Genomic DNA, 19,979 nt, shown 5'->3' with positions numbered 1-19,979 from the left:
CTTTACGGTCTTTGCCTTCTTTGGAGCTAGTTCGCCTGTGGAAATCCACTGTTTGGATTGTTCCTTTGTCTCAGAAGTGTAATGGTGTATCCATGTTTCATCCACAGCCATTTGTTGGTCATTCTAAGGACTTATTGAACTACCCTCGTACCTTATGAAATCAAAGGTTATCGGGCCGACGACTGTAATTTTGTGGTTTTGAACTCTCTTTTGTTAAAGCTCTTTGGGCTTTAATAAACACATTCTCATTACGTATCTCTGTGTTTCTGAGTAATATGAATAATCGTACGTAGATTTTTGAAATCTTGCAAAAGCAGTGTTTTTCTTCTACGCATTCTTTTTCATATTGTGCGTTGTTTGGCTTAAACTGTTGATTTTATTTTTATTTTTTTTTTTGGATTTTGAAAATGCTCTAATTCTGATAATTTTCTTTTTATAGAAAAACGTCATTAGGATAAATTGTTTGTGATTCTGAGTACCATAAAAAATCGTGCATAGAATTTTGAAATCTTCAAAAAATGTGGTTTCAAACATTTTTGGTACGACAAAATTTAGAATTTTCAACTTTTCAACCAAATTGAAAAATTGGTTATACCTTTTAGGGCTTTCAAAAATCAACGTTTGTCCAATCTTGACTTTTTTCATGTCGTGCGCTGTTCGGCTTAAAATGTTCATTTTAGTTTCTTTTTTTGTATTTTGAAAATGCTCTAACGAACTTTTTTTCCTTTTAGGCCTTAAAAAAGTGTACCAAAGCAGAATCCAATCTGATAAATTTTTCAAAAGTTATCGTTCCTACAGACTACAGAATACAGACTACAGACTACAGACTACAGGCAGACAAACACCTTCTGAAAAATCGTTCTTTCTAACTCAGTGGGTCTTAAAACTTGGAGATTTGATAAATTCAATAAAAAATGCGTATTATTCCCTAAAAACTTGCTTATGTTGGGTGTCGTTCACTAAGAGATACGTATGTCGTTCACTAGTTTTGAAGGTATGGTAAGAATATTTCAAATACAGTGAAACTCTTCTATAGCGCCGAATTTGGGGCTGACAGTGGGTGGGAACTGACTTATTATCGCCCGCTTCGCTTTTGTTTGTTCACGCTTAAGTGCTTGCCTGGGTGACATACCGTTTCTTCTAATGTTCAGGGGACTTTCAAATTAACGACATGACTAATTTTTGCAGTGCCAACATGTCCTTCTTTTTGTGGAAACAGAAATGCTATTTAATGATTATGCATTCAGTAATTTTGTACTCAATAAATATTAAAATACAAATTACATTCTCGGCAGTCTTATACAAATCAATTCAACAATATCTCAACCTATAGTTTAAAAAAAATATCAATTGTTTATTACTTATTTTTGCGATTAAATATTTTATGCAAATTTTTTTGAAAAGTCGATCACGCCAAAACTATACGCTAAAAGATTTGAAACAATACTAGCATCACTGTGAATAAATAAAATTCACAAAAAAATAAAAAGAGATAGAAAAAAGTTTATCCAAGTAAGTTTTTAATAATGTTTTTGATAAAAACTGTACTTTTTACTTAGTGCTCCATCTCAGATTGAAATAGTTTTTGATGAGGTATGTAGTAAGTATAATTACCAACATGTAAATGTAAGAACGGTTTTGTGATTTCAGAGGTAAGTACTTAGAAAATCAAATTTTCGTTTGCGTTGTGAAAGAAAATCAACCCCTGAATCTTTATTTAAATGAAAAAATAAACAATAAACAATTGAATTTTCTAAAATCTGCGGGGTAAGATATTGTTGAATTGATGTATGCTTGACCACTGTACGGCACTTTTTAATTTGCATGACTTCACGAAAAGTGGCTTGCCCAGTTATAGAATTTTGACTCTATTTCTGAATTTAATTTAATGTTTTTGAATTATAAATAACTGGAGTCAAATTATTCATATAAATTATTATATAAATTATTAATACAATTCCTAGCTGCCTAACAAACGTTTCTAAACCAGCTGGAAGAATTTTAATAGCGAACAAGAAAACAAAATATTGCCAAAAACAATGTAATCTATTTAATTCTAGCAAAGAATTCTTTTAAACTATATTACTAAATTAAAATAAAATAAAATATTTTTCAAACCACACTTGTTTTCAAAAAAAAAGTAACTGTATACAAGAAACTAGTTACCTCTCATCACTGTTACTTGATTATTTACAAGACTTACCATTTAAAAAGGAAACTTCAATGTTCAGATTTATTTTTACTCTTTTTAAATTTACAAAATCTTTATTTTCCTTTCAAGTTGAAGACAATTTGGCACCAACTCCTAGCAGGTGGATTATCTTTTTTGAGAAAAATCGTTTCCACCTAACAGTAATGCCTGTTAAACCGCATCTTATAATGGCTGGAATTGTACTCGATACTGGAAATAAACGTGAACGCTGTAAGACTGATGAAACCAAAGCGGCTAAATTTTCTATCGCTATCATATTTTGTGTGTACAGAGTTCCAAATAATCCAAAAGTCATGGGAGCTTTTATTCTTATATTTACACCTCTTACTGGATGGATTGGTTGCTGAAAGGCGAAAGTAAATAAAAACCCAGCAATTTCTACAAAATTGCCCTTCTACAAATAATTTCTGAAGTGTGTGTCATCTTGTAAATTGTTTTGAAACTTTTATGCACGTTTAAACTGTATTTCAAAACAAACCTTAAATGAATTAAAAATATGTTATTCATTATTTAGGAAGATCGTAAAATGATTACAGATAATTTTTTTAAATACTGAATTATGCTAACAACTTATTTAGATTAGTTTTTTATTCTTAACTCTCTGCATAATTCATTAAACATATTTTACGGAAACAGAATTCGCTTGGTAAAATTAATTATTTTCTTAATGATAGTTAAAGTTGTGTTTCATTATTATATTATTTTTAAGTGTATTTAAGAACTTAAATGACATAACAATGAAAACTTTCTCACTTCTAGAATGAAAACTTTTAATTTGAAATTTAAACTTTTAAATTGAAACAATCACTTTCTGAAAATGGTACAGTCCTTGATTATTTTTAATAATCACTCTGTGGGCACAAAATTCATCGACGTCTTTACGACATTGCTACGATATTTTTACGACAACTTTAAGATATCCTATGTCTATGTTGTTCAGGTAAAATTTTTGTAAAGATATCGTAACGATGCCGTCAAGGCGTCGGCAAGTTTTGTTGAAAAATATTTCCTTCAACTGAAAGTTTGAATGTCCATTTTTGACTGGCTGAAAACCATTTTTTTCTTATTCAAAATTCAACAATTGGGGTAAAAATTTGTCTTTATTAATTTAAAATTTAAATTCAGCTATTCCGTTAAGAATCCACACTGAAACAAGTGCTTGGTTTTTTAATAAAATGTGCGGTCTTTCCCTGATCTTTCCCGGTTTCCCGGTTAAGTCGTCACCCTGCGTATGATTATTAAAAAAGTAAATTCAGGGAATGTACTATTTTCAGAAGTTGATGCTTTCAATTTAGAAGTTTAAATTTCAAATTAGACTTTTTCATTCTAGAAGTGAGAAAATTTTGAAGATTATGCCATTTAAGTTCTTTAATAAACTTACAAAGAATATAATAATGAACTACAACTTTAATTATCACTATGGAAATAAATAATTTTACTTTGCGAATTCGATTTCTGCTTTAAAATTTCTCAGATAATAGTCAACATAATACTTGGAATATTAAAGAAAGTGATCTAGCTTTATGTGGGTGGAAAACATGCCAGCTAACCTATTATATATGCACTGCCTTAGCTGGCGGGTTTTTTACCCTCGTACAGCCATCTGACGATTATTTTTATAAAAAATACCATGTCAATTATCCACTGACGAAGTTTCCAGCGGAAGGAAATCATTGCATGAATGTTTTTGTTTGCACGTTTACATAACCAGCTGACAGATTTTTCACCTGCATAGAGCCAGCTGACTGTTTTTTTTTCGTTTACTTATTATATTGACTATTATCTCGCAAAGTTTAAAGCGGAAGGAAACCATTGAAAACTTCTTTTTTTTACACGTTGGGGCGGCTGCCATTGCCCCACCCACTAAAAGTTCCGCAGCTGATGCCAATTATACTTACGAGGGCTGTTAAAAAAATACGCGGATTGAGGTCATAAAAAAAATGTACTTTATTTGGAAGTTATACGTCTGGATCTCCTTCAAAATACTCTCCTCTCCAACGCACACACTTATCCCAACGGTGTTTCCACTTGATGAAACAGTCCTGGTACGCTTTTTTTATGATGGCTTTCAGCTCGTTCGTCGCATTTGCCTTAATCTCCGAAATCGTCTCATATCTTCTTCCTTTGAGGGTTTTGGTTTTAGTTTTGGGAACAAGAAAAAGTCACAAGGAGCAAGGTCAGGTGAGTATGGGGGGTGGGGAAGAATAGTAATCGAGTGTTTGGCCAAAAACTCACGAGTTCTGAGTGCTGAGTGAGCTGAAGCGTTCTCGTGATGGAAAAACCAGTTGTCACTTCTCCACAGTTTTGGGCTTTTGCGTCGGACGGCGTCCCTCAGATGTTTTAGTACTTTAATGTAAGTAATCTAGTTGACTTTGGAGCCTTGAGGAAGGTACTCGTGGTGCACAACACCCTTAGCATAAAAAAAACTGTCAGCATAACCTTGACATTCGACCGAACTTGGCGAGCTTTTTTGGGTCTTGGGGACGTTTGACCCACCCATTGTGATGATTGGATCTTTGTTTCAATGTCATAAACATAAGCCCATGATTCATCACCAGTTATAATTCGTGCCAAAAAGTTCTCATCTTCATCTGAATGATCAGGCTGTCCATTTTGCAATCCGACAAACAAAAAAACACTCTTTACTTAAAACCATGTAGCTTATCAACAAATGAAGATATAGTATCTGCGACTGAAATACCGCATTTTAAACAGCTGATCTGTATGAACTTATCGACAGCAAGCGGATTCTCCTAAAACCAACTCTAGCCGACAAAATTCAAACAGTCCGCATATTTTTTGAACAGACCTCGTACAACACACCTATCTGAAGCATTCCTCAAAGTATTAGGCACAGGGAAATGATTCACAAAAAATTGTCGCGGACTCCCGGACCATTTGCTTTTGACATACCAAGAGTTGGCATACACAAATACGTTTTTAAATTAATAGTGCTGTTCTCTTGTTGTTACTACTTTAAACAAACCAAATTTGGTAACGTGCCGCGAGTGACAACGTACCGCGTGTGATAACGTGCCACGGTCTACCCAATAATGTCCAGTCATCTGGTACTTTCAGATGGTAATTTTTGGGGCACTAATTTTTTTCTTTTAAGTGCTTTATTTGGGGGTGTATAATATGGGAACAGGTTCTGTGAACAGGATTTCGTCCCGGAACACGGAAATTCTTTTGTGAAAAGGTGCAAAATATCAGATTCCATTGGATTAGTACTTTCCTGTGCGTTTGAGAGGTAAACGTGTTCTAACAAACATTAAAGTACAAAAATGTTTGTGTAAAATAAAAAAATGCCATTGTTTTATCACCAATAGGCTTGGAGTCACGGCCTTTCAAAAAAAACCACGATCCTAACTTTGTTTTTTTTAATTACAAGTGTTTTTGCGTTTGCTTTAATTCATCTGTTGGCCATATTCATATATGGCTATCAGGATCTGAAGTACAGAGAAACAAAAATAAAAAAAACATCTAACTTTGGCAAACAATTGAAAAAAAAATCGGGGTTTTTTGAAAGGCCGTAACTCCGAGCCTATTGGTGCATTTCAAATGCACAAGAAAGTACCAATTTAATGGAATGTTACATGTTACATGTAGCAAATTATTCGTCATTAAAATTTAAATAAGCATCGATTTTCATTTTTTATAAGTTTCAAAAAATTACTCTTATTTAAGGGTAAGGAAGACTCTAAAAAATTGATAAATAGAAAAAAACAGCTACTTATAAAATTATTTTTCACATCAACCCCTAGTTAATCAAGAAAATGCGAGATTTTACTTTCGAAACGTTTATTTCATAAAGAAAATATAATGAAAAATTATTTTATACTTAGTGGTGTTTCCTATTTGTTAATTTTTAAGGGTCTGCTCAAACACTAACTGGGGGTTATTTTTTAAAATTGGAAAAAAAGCAATGCTCACTCTGGTTTTTTTTCACAAGTAATCATATATCTATAACATATTTTCATATTTTTTCAGCAGGTCGCTAGCGAGGTCCAAAAACTACGCAAAAAAACACACTTTTTTGGCGCCACTCTTTCTTTCAGCCCCAACTATTATCACCTATTTGGGCTGACTTCAGAAAGTTTTGAAAAAGGTTAGCATTTAGAGGTTTTGCAAGCCCTATAAAGCTTAAGATTTATACCTTAAAATAATTACATCATAGAGGTTTTTCGTTAGCTGATTTCGTTAGCAAAAAACAAGATGAAAACATTTGAATTTTTCAAAGAAACAATTAATCAACAGATTTCGAGAAGTATATTTTGCATAAAGAAGAAACCTATGGAAATAAAATAATCCTCTCGTAATTTCCACCGTAATTTCATGATTCATCGTAATTTCAAGAGTGAAAAAGTCTCTTATTTATCTAAAACTAGTTCAAACAATGAGAAGGCAATGTCTTGAGATTGAGGTAGGCTGCGTAAAGTTTAGACTTTCAGAATATATGGCCTTATTATTTAAGTATACTTAAAAATCCGACGCAATCGTTTTATAATATTAGAATTTTGTACGTTTTAGGTTTCCATTTTAATAACCTTTTTGAAAAATTATTATTATATACTATTTTTAGTAAATTTATGTATTTGCTCTAAGAAATTAGTTATTATTATTATGTACATTATTAAATTTAATTAAAAATTGATAATTTTATCAATCCTTTAGTTGTTCACTTTGTGCTAATCGATTATGTACGGCAAAGTATGTTTTGCATGAGGGAGAAAGCTATCGATTTAAAGTAACCTATTTCAAACAAATAATTCGGACAATGTTTGCTACAAAATTGCAACTTTTCTTGAAAAATAAGGGAAGTATATAACTGTAAAAATTTACAAATCGAAGGAAAGACTCTGTTCAAAATTAGCGCATAAGGAACCTGTATATACATATTTAATGTACTAATCCATTTTGATCTCAAAATGATTCTTATCTTTCTAAAAGAGTAAAAAAAAATTATTTTTCTTCACTTTGTTCAAACAATTAGATGCAATAATTTGAAAATGGAAACAAACAAGGTCACTTTAAGAATGTTCACTATGGCCTACTTATTGTTTTAATAGATATTTAATGCCTATTTCTCTCTTGCATCTGATTGCATTTTGACTCGTGGTGCGCCCTAAGAAGTTTCACTTTAAAATATTAGGACAATAATAACGAAGAATGGATAACAATAAACAATGTATTTGGAAAACAAAAATCGGCTTCCTTGTTATTGCATTAAAAAAATATTCAATTTGTATAATTTTCTACTTACAAGTACAAGATTTTAGGTTTTTAATACTTCCGTGTTATGATCTTCACATGCTAATTTAAAGAAATTGATTAAATTGATAAAATAAAATTTGAAATGACAAGTAACACTTCGGAAGTTTTACTCGTCGATTTGGATGAAACTTGCAAAAAAAAATTTCTTGATATTTTTTTGTAATAATATTTAATAATTATTTGAATTAATACGATTTAACAAAAATAAAAATAGGATATTAAATATCTGAATCGCTCAATTATGAAAACTGTTTAAATTAAAATCCCTATTTTGGCACCTGCTATGAGGGATGAGCGGGCGACTCGACGCATGCAAACTCCTGCCTGTTTAGCCCTCGTAATTAATGTCCCGATTATAAAGTTGCAAGTTAGCACAAAAATCTTTGATGGAAATGAATGCATATGAGTGTATATTAAAGTTGAGAGCGAGTTCTCAAATTGTAGAACTTTGAAGCTTAAAAAACTGCCTAAAATAATAATATATTTTTATGATTTTTGTACTTTCATGAACTTCAAATAGTTTTTAATAGATTGTCATTAATTCTACATAAAAAAAAACAAAATTAATTTTTTTAGTTTTGGTCACCTTTTCGTACCATCTGAACCACTGTGCGCCGGAGCGCTGACGAGTGCGAGTGAGTGGACAAAACAAACGATAGGAATATTATCGCTTAAAAGCAACAAGATTCAAAGTTCGAGAATAGAACCATTTTCAATTTTTATTTATCTCACAAAGACAATATTGTACAAAAATTTCCCCAATGACTATTTCAACAAAAATTTACAAGTATCACTTCGTCGCAATAAGGTTTTGTTTATTCGCATATTTTAAGAATGAACTTGCTCATGTGTTTTGCTGGGCACAGTGATATAATTTTGAATTTGTTTTTTATTTTTAATAGACACAGTTTTCAAATAAGATTAAAAAAAACTCGTTCCCTTTCGGCGACAAATATTGTAGCCAAAATTTTAGGTCTTTTTCTTGTTCATACGTTATTCCTTGAGCTTCAGCGGTCGGAGCATTTTCTAAGTCTCGAAAAGTAACTTTTCGATTAATTAAAAAATTTCGAACTTCCCCTGAGCTGTATCCGAAAAGCGCTTGGATATTTCCGTTTGGTTGATATACAAACTTCACCGCTTCACTAATTTTCAGGTGTTTTTTTCTTAAATCATTGACAAAATCTTTCATTTTAAATTCGAAATCCAAACCTTAATAATCTTTTTCTTCAACAACGATAAAAGGGTCAAATAGAACAGATCTGATGATGCCCAGATATTCTTCAGCACTTTCTATCACTTCTTTCGCTTTTTTCTATTTACCATACACGCCAAAATTTGGATCGCATTGGCAATACGAATGACCGCGTACAGGAAACAAGTGCACGTTTTCGACTTGAAAATGATTTGAAAATATTGACGAAAAGCTACCATGGTATAATTTTTGTTTTGCCCTCCGCAAGCATCGGAAAAAAGATAAATTTTGTTGCAACAATCAAGCTTTGTTTCTTCTTTTAAGATACGCAGTAATAAGCTGCAAACAGTATTCGCGCCTTTTTTGAAGTAACCTTCCATAAACAGAATCATATAACTGCGATAAGAATTTTTTACCAAATATGACTTGGAATTGTAAATATGTATATTAAAAATATGGAGTCAAGTCAATCGCCGATAAAATTGATCGGAAACAGCGATTTTTGGTAGAGGCGAATTTTGGCCAAAATCAAATTCGCAACAAAGTGATTTTTTTCTTGAATCATTGAATGTTTCAAATTTCGATATGCTTCAATATTTTTCTTGTGATCGAGAAATTCTACGATTTCGTCCGAAAGTTTTACATTGATGAAACAGAAATTGTAAACATCAGGTTGAGGAAGCCGGAAATCGAAATTGAGATTTCCGTTGAAATCTTCTTAATATGCTTTGTAAGAAATTAGTGAGTCGGTCATTTTGGTTTTTGAAGAATAGGAATCCAAAAATTCAGAATACAATCGCGTTATTGTAAGTTCCGGATTTTCGAAATATTTTAACTTTGTTTTTTTCAGAGAGTAATGGGACTCAGTGTGTCGTTCAGTTTCGCAATGTTCTAAAATTAACGATTTTACATTTTCGGTTAACTTGACGATGAAAAATATTTTCCCCTTTGATTCGTTTTTTTTGACTGTCGTAAAACGTTTTTTACTCAGGCCCAATAGATTTCATAGAAATTTTTGACATACATCGCTTTTGTTCTCGTACAAAGGATGAGAATAAAAATAAATCCAATCATTTCGCTTTGTAGATTCCTCTGACTGCTTCATTTTCATCATTTCTGTAATCATTCAATTTTGAACTTCGTAGTTCCCACACGATCAGAATGTTTTGTGTAAATGTTCTTCAAGATTATCATTGATTTCTTCGAAACATTGCTTTTTGCAACATGATTTTACAGGGTTGAAAATTTTAACGGGAACTATTTTGCCTGAGCACAAAACATATTGAGCACCCTGTTGGAAAATTTTTTTAAGTAAGCATGTGCGACGAGTATAAATAAACACCGAAAGTACGGAAATTTCTGAAAATCTTAGGAGGTTTTTTTCAAAATTCAGTGATTTTTTGGTTTAAAAATCATTTGGAATGTGATTGATTTTGGGAAATGTAATGAAAGTGTTTTGCAATAATTATTTTAAAAACTAGTTTCTCAAAGTTTTAGGAATGTTTAGAATGAGGCAACGATTTGAAATTCTTTACTGCGTTTTCTAAATTTAAGAAATTTTCAGTTTTACCTAAAAATAAATAAAAATAAATAAATAAAAATTCATTCGAGTTACCGCTTTCTAGAACTCAGTTTACGAACAAAAAAAAAGAAATATTTCTGACGGTAGCACGTGCAGTTTTATTAATTTTTCTATCATAATGATAATTTTCTTTGCTTTTACTGCACAATGCATAGTTAGACTTTCGTTTACGAGTTGACTTCGATGTACTAGCTTCAATAGAAGTAATGATTAGAAAAATTCAGATGTAATTTTACATACAGAAATCTCTCTAGGGATGTGAAAACTGAGAATGAGCGAAGAACGAACCTTTGTATTGAAGAAAAGACAAAAATAGAAAGTAAACAAACGAGAAACGTTTAAAATGTTTTTATAAAAATGAAACATCGTCCTTGACCATCCTTTGTTTTGTCCACTCGCTCGCACTCGTCAGCGCTCCGGCAGCGTCCCCGAAATATCCTGTAGTGACGAGTCGCGAGCTCATAATAAACTCGCTGTAATTATGAAAATAAAAATCTAATTGAGTTGAGTTTTTCCAAAAAGTTGGCTCATACATTGGCGGAAAATTCACTTGCTTGAAGTTTGTCGTGGCTCAAACTTCCTCGCTCACTTTTTTAATGTTAAAGTCTAAAAACGTAGTTTTTCATTCGGATTAAAAAAATATACATTAGCAATTACCTTTTGCCCAAGAAAAAAATTGTAAATGGAGACTTAAGTTCATTTTTCAAGAGCTATCTAACTATATGTATATATATATATATTTTTTTTTTAATTTACAATTTCATTTTTAATTACCTGACATCACAGCGTGGACAATACTTCTACTCGTTCTCGAGCGCCTGTCGCCTTCTTGTCCAGAACTTCTCAATTGTTAGTTCAAACACTTAAAATAAAATACTTTGTATTTCAAGCTCTGTCAAGTTATACCAGAAAAAAGAGTTCTCCGAATTCTTCCAACTGAAATTTTTTCAAAAGGTATAGACAAGATTATGTCAAGTTTTGTGTTTTCGCCGTAATATTGTTTCTGTTTATATCTAACGTAAAATTCTAAGAGAAAAAAGTATTTTGGGACCAAGCGCAGCATTAGCATCAAACTGGGTAAATTATATAGCATATCCAGTTTTCGTTTATATGTATTCATGAAGACCTAAGAATTTAATCAACGTAAAAATGAGCTGCATTTATGAAATTAAATTACAATTTTTTAGCCAAGTATTTATTGTTACTAAAAAAGTCTATGTTTTTCTATTTATAAAAATTTAAAATTAATGGAGCAATGGTCCTCGAACACCTAGACTTAAACCAGTAAAAATATGTTCATATTCGAATATTTACATTTTTATCTCTAATGAGAAGGTATTATTTTTATGCGAAAAATCACTTTCGCAAATTTTATCAAATGTCGACCAGCGCCGTCATTTTTGTTGCCGTTGTTGTTTTTATTGTTGTTGTTGTCTGCCTACCAGATAACTTTCGGGAAAATAGTCGGATTTGAAAAAAAACCTACAGAAAAGTAACCCAGCGCGAAGTGCGACAACCATCAATCGTGCGCCCTAGGTGCACTCAAACTCTTAAACAAGGCTCTTTTACCGAAAAAGAATTGGCAATCACAAAATTACAGTGGTGAATGTTTTGGTTTGTTTTGTACCAATTTGAAGTAAAAGGGTTTTCTAAAGAGATGATAACCCCTAGCCACCACAATATCAACAGGTGAACAGATTTCTGAATTGTAAAAAAATGTTGACTTCTGTTGAATTTCTACTTTAAATTTCAGGTAATGACCACTAACATGAAAAAATTACTTATTCGTCAGAAGGGCAAATGAGATTTTCTTCTGGTGTATATTTGCTAATAAAATAGGCAAGTAAGAGAAACAAATTGTACAGTAAATACAGCTCATGTATTTTAAATGATTTACATCTAATTTTATAAAGTATTCTGATGATCAAGAACGTTTGTTTTGTGCAAGTAGAAAAAAACACTCTTATGAGGACGTGTTTCGAGTAGAGAAAAAACTCTGAGCAAGACATACTTTTGATAATTAAAAATACAAATTACTATACGAACTGACTGATTTTCTACTCTAAAAATTTCAAAATCATAAGGATAATTACATTTTTACTATAAATTTAATGTTATCACAAGTAGGGAAATAGGTTATTGATTACAGTGACAAATTAGATTTATTTATTGTCTATAATTTTAAATAAAATATACCAGCGGATGTACGAAATTGTACAGAAAATGTAACTTATATATTTGTAAGTGATTTGTATTTAATTTTACAAAATTTTCTTATGATAAAGAACTCATTAGCTTTTGATGTATAATTTCAAGTAAAATATGACTGTGTAAGTACGAAATTGTATGGAAAATGTAAGTGACGTATTTTACTCAATATATATTTCATTTTATAAAGTCTTTTCCTGCCAAAGAACTCTTGACTTGTGCAAGTAGAGAAAATAACTCTTGTTACAATGTGCTTTGTGTGCAAAAAATCTTTTAGCAATACAGGTTTTTGAGAAAAAAAAATTATTTCACAAACTGACTCTTTTTCTAATAAAAAATTGTTCAAATCTTAAGAATAATTCATTTTCAACTGTAAATACTATGTATCACAAGTAGAGTTATTGTTTATTGATAAGGCTGAAAAGTTAGATTTTCTTCTCGTGTATATATTTTATTGAAAAGGCACGTCAGATTAAGAAATTTTGTAGAAAATACAACTCATGATTTTTAAATGAGTTACATTTAATTGTATAGAGTGCAAAAAACAAATCTTAGTAAGAAATTTTTCTGGTAAGTCAAAAAAATACAAATTATTATAGTGAACTAACTGTTTTTTCACTTTGAAATTGTTAAAATCATTAGAATAATTAATTTCATGCTTTCAATTTTAGGTGATCACCTGAAAAGAAATTAGTTATTAATCGTAAAGGAAAGTTTGATTTTCTTCTGGTGTCTTTTTTCCAGTAACATAGGCCTGCGTGAGCACAAAATCTTATAGAAAATGCTACTAGTGTATTTTGCATGATTTTTATTTAACTTTGTAAAGTCTTTTTATGACAAAGAACACTCGTTTCGTGAAATTCGAAAAAAAACAACTCGTAGCAGGACTTGTTTCAAGTGGAAAAAAAACTCTTAGCAAGACATGTTTCTGTTAATTACAAAATGCAAATCATTATACGAACGGAATATTATATACTTTAAAAGGTTTTGAATCTCAAGAATAATTAAATTTTTACTGTATTAGGTATTACAGGTAGAGAAATTAGTTATGGACCAGACAGACAAGTTACATTTTCGTCGAGTGTATAATTTTAAGAAAAATAGACCTTTTTGAGTACGAAATTGTATAGTTATACAACTCATGAATTTTAAATGATTTACATTTATTATTTCAGTAACTTCTGATGATAAAGAACTCTTGTACGTGCAAGTAGAAAAAGCCCTCTTAGAATAACGTGTTTCAAGTGGAATAAACATGTCTTATCCAGACATGTTTCTGATAAGTAGAAAAATAAAAATTATTATAATGAACTGTTTTTCTACTTCAAAGTTGTTTCAATCATTAGAATAATAAAAGTTCTGGTAATGACAAGTAGAGAAATGAGTTATTGGTCAGACAGACAATTAAGATTATCTCCTGGTGTGTGATATTAAGTAAAATAGAACTGTGTGAGTACGAAATGGTATAGTTTTTGTGACAAGTTCTTTATTTTCATTCACGTGAAATTTGTTTTAATTTTTTCCCTATAAATATAATTATTCCAAAAATAATATTGCAGTATACGAAAAGCTTATAAAATTTATGGCTCGAAATCTCTGATATTTTTCTGTTTTCTTATTGCTGCTAAGGAAGTAGCAGACGACAGCTTTTATTTTATCGTATGATGAACTCTTGCCAAATATCATGTAAACTTTAACCGCGGAAAATTCTACAACCATATTTTAAAATCAAAAGCCACCTTTTTTGGGTTAAATTCAACTGTTTTCGCTTAAGATTTTATATTTTAAAGTTTCGTTTTTTAAATTGAAAATTCGTCTTTTCTGTATGTAATCAACGGCTTTTAATTAGGAATATTTTTTCGTTAGAAATTGATTAACTAAAAATTTTAGCAGGCTGTTTTTCGTTAAAAATTCGCCTATTTCATCCATGAAATAGGAAAATCTATGATCTTTCGAAGTGGGTAAAGCTGCATGTACCAACTTTGCTCAAAGAACCTCAGACCTATGCCATTCGTTTTATTACATTTTTTCTTTCACGGGAATTGAGGGTTTATTGAAGGCCCTTGCATGACCCACGGCGCAATATTTCAAAAATAACCCCCATTATAAATAAACTTCCCTAAACATTAAATATGTACTAATCTTAAAATTGAGTACACCAGAATTGAAAGCTCATTTTCGGCTCTTGATCGCCCCAAAAATCAATTTCCCAAGACCATCCCTTGACACTAAAAAACCACCCATTACTTAAAAGTGCTGAAAAAGTGCACTAAATATGCACTAATCATAAAACTGGGTAAATAAATTTTCCCAAATGATCCTTTGACTTTAGAAAAGTGTCACATAAGTTGAAGCTGCACAAGCTAAAAATTATAATTTTTATAAACCGACTGCTAAACATTTCGTAGTTATAGTTTTGTAATACTAAAGGATTGGAAATTCGTATTTATTTGAACTCATACAAAACTTTTTCTTGCATAGTATTAGCACTTTTGCGTAAGGGATAGTTTCTTAAAAGAAAGTGATGACTTTGAAAAATTGATTTTGGGGGCGTTCGAAAGCACAAAATGAGCTTGCAATGCTTATGTACTCAGTTTTATGATTAGTGCATACTTAGTCCGCTTCATGAGCACTTTTTAGTAAGGGGTAATTTTTTAATGTCAAGGGATGGTTTTTGAAACTTGATCTTGGGGGCATTGGAAAGCCTAAAATGAGCCTTCAATTCTGGTCTACTTAATTTTCATATTAGTGCATATTTCATTTTTAACGTAGTTTATTTATGATAGGCGTTGTTTTCGAATAGTTGAGCCGTGGATCATGGAAGAGCCTCCAATGAGCCTTCAATTCTGATGTTCTTAGCTTTATGATAAGTACATATTTAGTGCACTTTATCAGAGCTTTCAAGTAAATGATAGTTTCTTAATGTCAAGGGATGGTTTTGGAAAATTGATTTTGGGGACTGTGGAGAGCCTCAAATGAGCCCTCAATTCTGGTGTACTCAATTTTCAGATTAGTGCATATTTAATTTTCAGAGTAGCTTATTTATAATAGGAATTGCTTTGCAAAATTGGGCCGTGGATCATAGAGGAGCTTTCAATGAGCCTTGAATTCTAGTGTACTCAGTTCCATGATTAGTGATATTTATTGTACTTTATCAACACTTTTAAGTAAGGGGTAGTGCTTTAATATCAAGGGTTGGTTTTGAAATATTGGCCGTGGTTCATGGAAGAGCCTACAATGAGCCCTTAATCACTTTTACAGAAAAAATTTGATATAAATAATATTGCTACTATGGTTTTGCCAGCTTTACGTAAAGCTGGTAGTACCATGCATTTTTTTGTTGAAAAAATACAGGGCCCAAAGTTTGGCTTTCGGTTATTAAATGAGCCTTTAATGAGACAATTAATCTTCTTGTTTGCAGATTCATTCGTTTTGGTTAAAAATTCATTTCCTTGGTCAGAAAGTCAACAATTTTGTTCAATTCTTTGTTGGGTAAATAATTATTTTTTAGTTAAAAACTCGACCTCTTGATTAAAAATTAATCTTTTTGTTTTAAAATGTACGCTTATTGAATGAAAATTCATAAATCCTGTTTGAAATCTTTTTTTATAATTTTTTATGGTTCAAAATTTGAAAGGAACAACAATTCGATGTTAGTACTTTGAATATTTTATTTTGAAAGAGTGTAATTTTGAAACCCTTAAAATAAAGCTTATGTAAGTTAGTTAAGTCTTGTATTAAGTTATATATTACTAATATTTATTTCGGTTTCTTATACAAAATTCTGAATTATTTAATTTTTAGTTGAGAACATACGAAATTAGAAGAGTTCTGCATTTTCGAGGATTCCGAAAGAAAATTTTAAACCCTTAAAAGAATCTTGAAAAGTTTCAAGAAAACAGAAAAGCTCTGAAAAATTCTGGGAACATTTAAATTAAGTGAAAGATTTATTTTTTAAATAATTCAGGTCAATATGAAGGATTGCAGGAACGCATTTCTGCTGGTGAAAATTGAATCTTTTCTGTTTTAAAATGTAGGTCAAGATTAACGTTTTTGTTAAACTATTGATAATACGTATTCGATTGATAATGCTGGTTGTAGTGTAATTATTAGGAGTTACATTATGCTTGTTTTAAATAATATATTAAAATTATTGTTTAAATGACGTATTTAATAATAATTAAGGGAACAAAGGTCTGAAGCAGTTAAAAATAGGAGATGTAATGTGCTTGGTACATAAAACCTGAAAAGGTTAGTTAAAGTAAGTTGAAACAGTGCTTATTTACAATCGCAAGTTTTATTTATTCTTATCAAGCAGTTATCGAGTAGTCTTTGAAGTATATTTTCCTTTAAAATGTTAAGTATTTGTTTTAAGATTACTCTACTTTGTAGAAAATTCAACAATTCTGTAAAGTCATTTTTTTTAATTTCAAAAGTGTGAACTATTCTTTTGACTTTTTTTCTTTAAAAAAGAAACTATTTTTTTAAAAGTATGTTTCTTGCTTGAAAAGTTGATTTTTTGACATAAATCTATTTTGTTGGTTCAGGATCTTACTATGAAGTCCAAATTAGGAAATTTATAATGATTCATATTATTTTTTTGATTAAAATTCAAAATCCGCTTTCCGCTGAAATTTAATTTTTAAAACCTTAACAATATATCGAAAGAAAGAAAATTTCCGAAACCTTGTCAATATTTAGTTTCCTGATTTTACAAGCTAGGTTGATCTCATTGAAAATAATCTTCACATCAGATATGAAACGAGCTGCTTTATTAGTAGAAGTCTTCGTACAAGGTCTAGACAGTGACATTCGTAATTCGAAATGTTGTTTTCGGCTTGAAAGCTGTCGTCATTCTTCTTCCACTTATCCTCACCACATTGGTTATTGTCCTATTTTTGTAGTTTTTCCGGGTCATGTTCGAAGATAGGGACGATTATATATCGCAGTGACTATGATCCAAATTTCACAGTCATCGTTTATAAAATCTACCTCAAAATATGAAGTACTTTATAGGCACTTTGCTTCTTCCTATCGCGACTTTTCTAAAATTTGGTGGTAAGTGTCCAAATATTTGATGAAAATCTTAACTTTAATATAAAATATAGTCTTTAATTCCGAAACAGAAAGTTAAATAATATAAAGTTGGAGTTAAAAATACGTGATCAATCAAACCATGTATGTAAGCATCTGTTAGACGCAGAAGCATATTGACCAGCGAATGGTCACATTCAAAAGTTCCTGATATCTAGGCATATAAGTGTTTGATTTTTTAATCGTTTGCTCTTTAAATTTTTGATACCTCATATATTATTTTTATTTTGAAGGCTTTTTTTAATCAGTCATTTCCTTCGAACAGTTGGAATTTCGAGTTGCTTAGTTTTTTCCACGACGAGATTAAAATTTAGTAGTATTTCATCCCTAATTTTATGACTTTTTAGTAAAACTTTTAAGTGAGATGTTAGGTACTGCAAACGATACCTAAAATAGTACTTTTCAGGATAGGCCGTAACATTTTTAATTAGAGTACAAGGTATTATGAAGTATCTGAGACTGTAATCTGATACGCTGATAAACATTTTTATCATCACTGTATGGAACGATGTGTACAGTGACCCGAACTTTGGTATGTAGACGTTCACTCTTGAAATGGATTGGATTTGTTTGGATTGGGGTGGATTGAGATTAATTGAATTTGAATGGATTGGATTAGATTGGACGAATTTACTTGGATTCGAGTGCATAGCACTGGAGTGGATTGCATTGAATTGGATTGGATTTAAGTGTGCTAGATTAAAGTGTAGTAGATTGCAATAGATTGGATTATATTGAATTAGATAAGAGTGGTTTAGATTTAATTAGATTGAAGTGGATTTAAGTGCACTAGATTAGAGTGGTTGGATTGAAATGGATTGTATCAAATTAAATCAGATTCAACTGGATTGGAATGTATTACAGTAGAATTATCTGGATTTGAACGATTGCGCTAGATTGGAGTGGAGTAGATTGAAATGGATTGGATTAGAGTGGATAGAAGTAGATTTGAGTGGAATGTATTGAATTGGATTGGAATGAGTTGTTTTGATATGAATTTGAATGCACTAGATTGGAGTGGGGTGGATTGTAATGAATTGGATTATATTGTATTAGATTGGACTGCATTGGATTGTGTTGAATTGGAATTAGTTGGATTTAAATGAATGAAATAAGATTGGATTGGATTTAATGGGAATGGACTGATGCGGATTGGAATGGATTTGAGTGAACTAGATTGGACTGGAGTGTATTTATATTAATTGAATTAGAGTGGATTCGATTTAATTAGATTAGAGTGGATTAAATTGAATTAGAATTAATTGTATTGCAATAGATTTAAGTGCCCTAGACTATAGTGCAGCTGATTGGGATGGACTGGATTTAATTGTATTAGATTGGAATAGATTGGAGCACATCGAAATTAATTCTATTTGAAAGGATAAGATTAGAGTGGATTCGAATTAACTGGATTGTAGTGCATTGAAGTTGAGTGGATTGAATTGAATCGAAATGAATTGGATTGGAATGAATCTGAGTGCACTAGATTGGAGTGGATTCGGATGAATTCTATTATACTGAAAGGTATTAAAAAGGATTGGAGTTTATTGTATCGGAAATAATTGAATTCAAATTATTTGTATCAGAATATATTGGATTTAATTGGGTTGGATTGAATTAAAGTTAATTAAATTGGAATGGATTTGAGGGCAATAGATTGGAGTAACGTGGACTGAAATGGATTGGATTGAATTGGATTGTAATGGATTAGAGTGGATTGAAATTAACTGTAATTGAATAGCTTACGTTAGATTCGATTGTATTTAAATGGATTGGTGTGCCTTGAAGTGGAGTGAATTGAATTGCATTGGAATGAATGGCGTTAAAATGGATTTGCGTGCACTAGATTGGAGTGGACTGGATTGGAAATAATTGAACTTGAATATATCGCATTAGACTGGATTGACGTGGAGTGGATTAAATTAAATTGGAATGAATTCTATGGGAACGGATTTAAGTAGAATAGATTGGAGTGAAGTGGATTGTATTATATTAATTTGGATTGGACTAAATTGGAGTGTATTGGATTGAGATTATTTTGGTTTGAATAGATTAAATTTAATTGGATTAGAGTGGATTTAAGTGAAGTGGATTATATTGGATTTGAATGAATTGGTTTGAAATGGATTTCGGTGCATTAGATTGGAGTGAATTGAGATGAAATAGATTTATTTGGATTCGAGAGGATTGAAGTCCAGTGGGTTAAATTGAATTAGAATGCATTGGTTTGAAATAGATTTGGGTGCCCTAGATTGGAGTGGAGTTGTTTTGTGATGGATTGAATTGGATTGTGTCTTATTTGATTGCATTAAAATTGACTGCATCTAAATACAGTGCAGTGGAGTGGATTGGAGTGGATTGGAGTGGATTGGAGTGGAGTGGAGTGGAGTGGAGTGGAGTGGAGTGGAGTGCAGTGG

The sequence above is a fragment of the Belonocnema kinseyi genome, chromosome 3 (assembly GCF_010883055.1).
Source record: "Belonocnema kinseyi isolate 2016_QV_RU_SX_M_011 chromosome 3, B_treatae_v1, whole genome shotgun sequence".
In the NCBI taxonomy this organism is placed as follows: Eukaryota; Metazoa; Arthropoda; class Insecta; order Hymenoptera; family Cynipidae; genus Belonocnema; species Belonocnema kinseyi.
The sequence above is the reverse complement of the archived record's forward strand: the minus strand, read 5'-3'. Positions refer to the sequence as shown.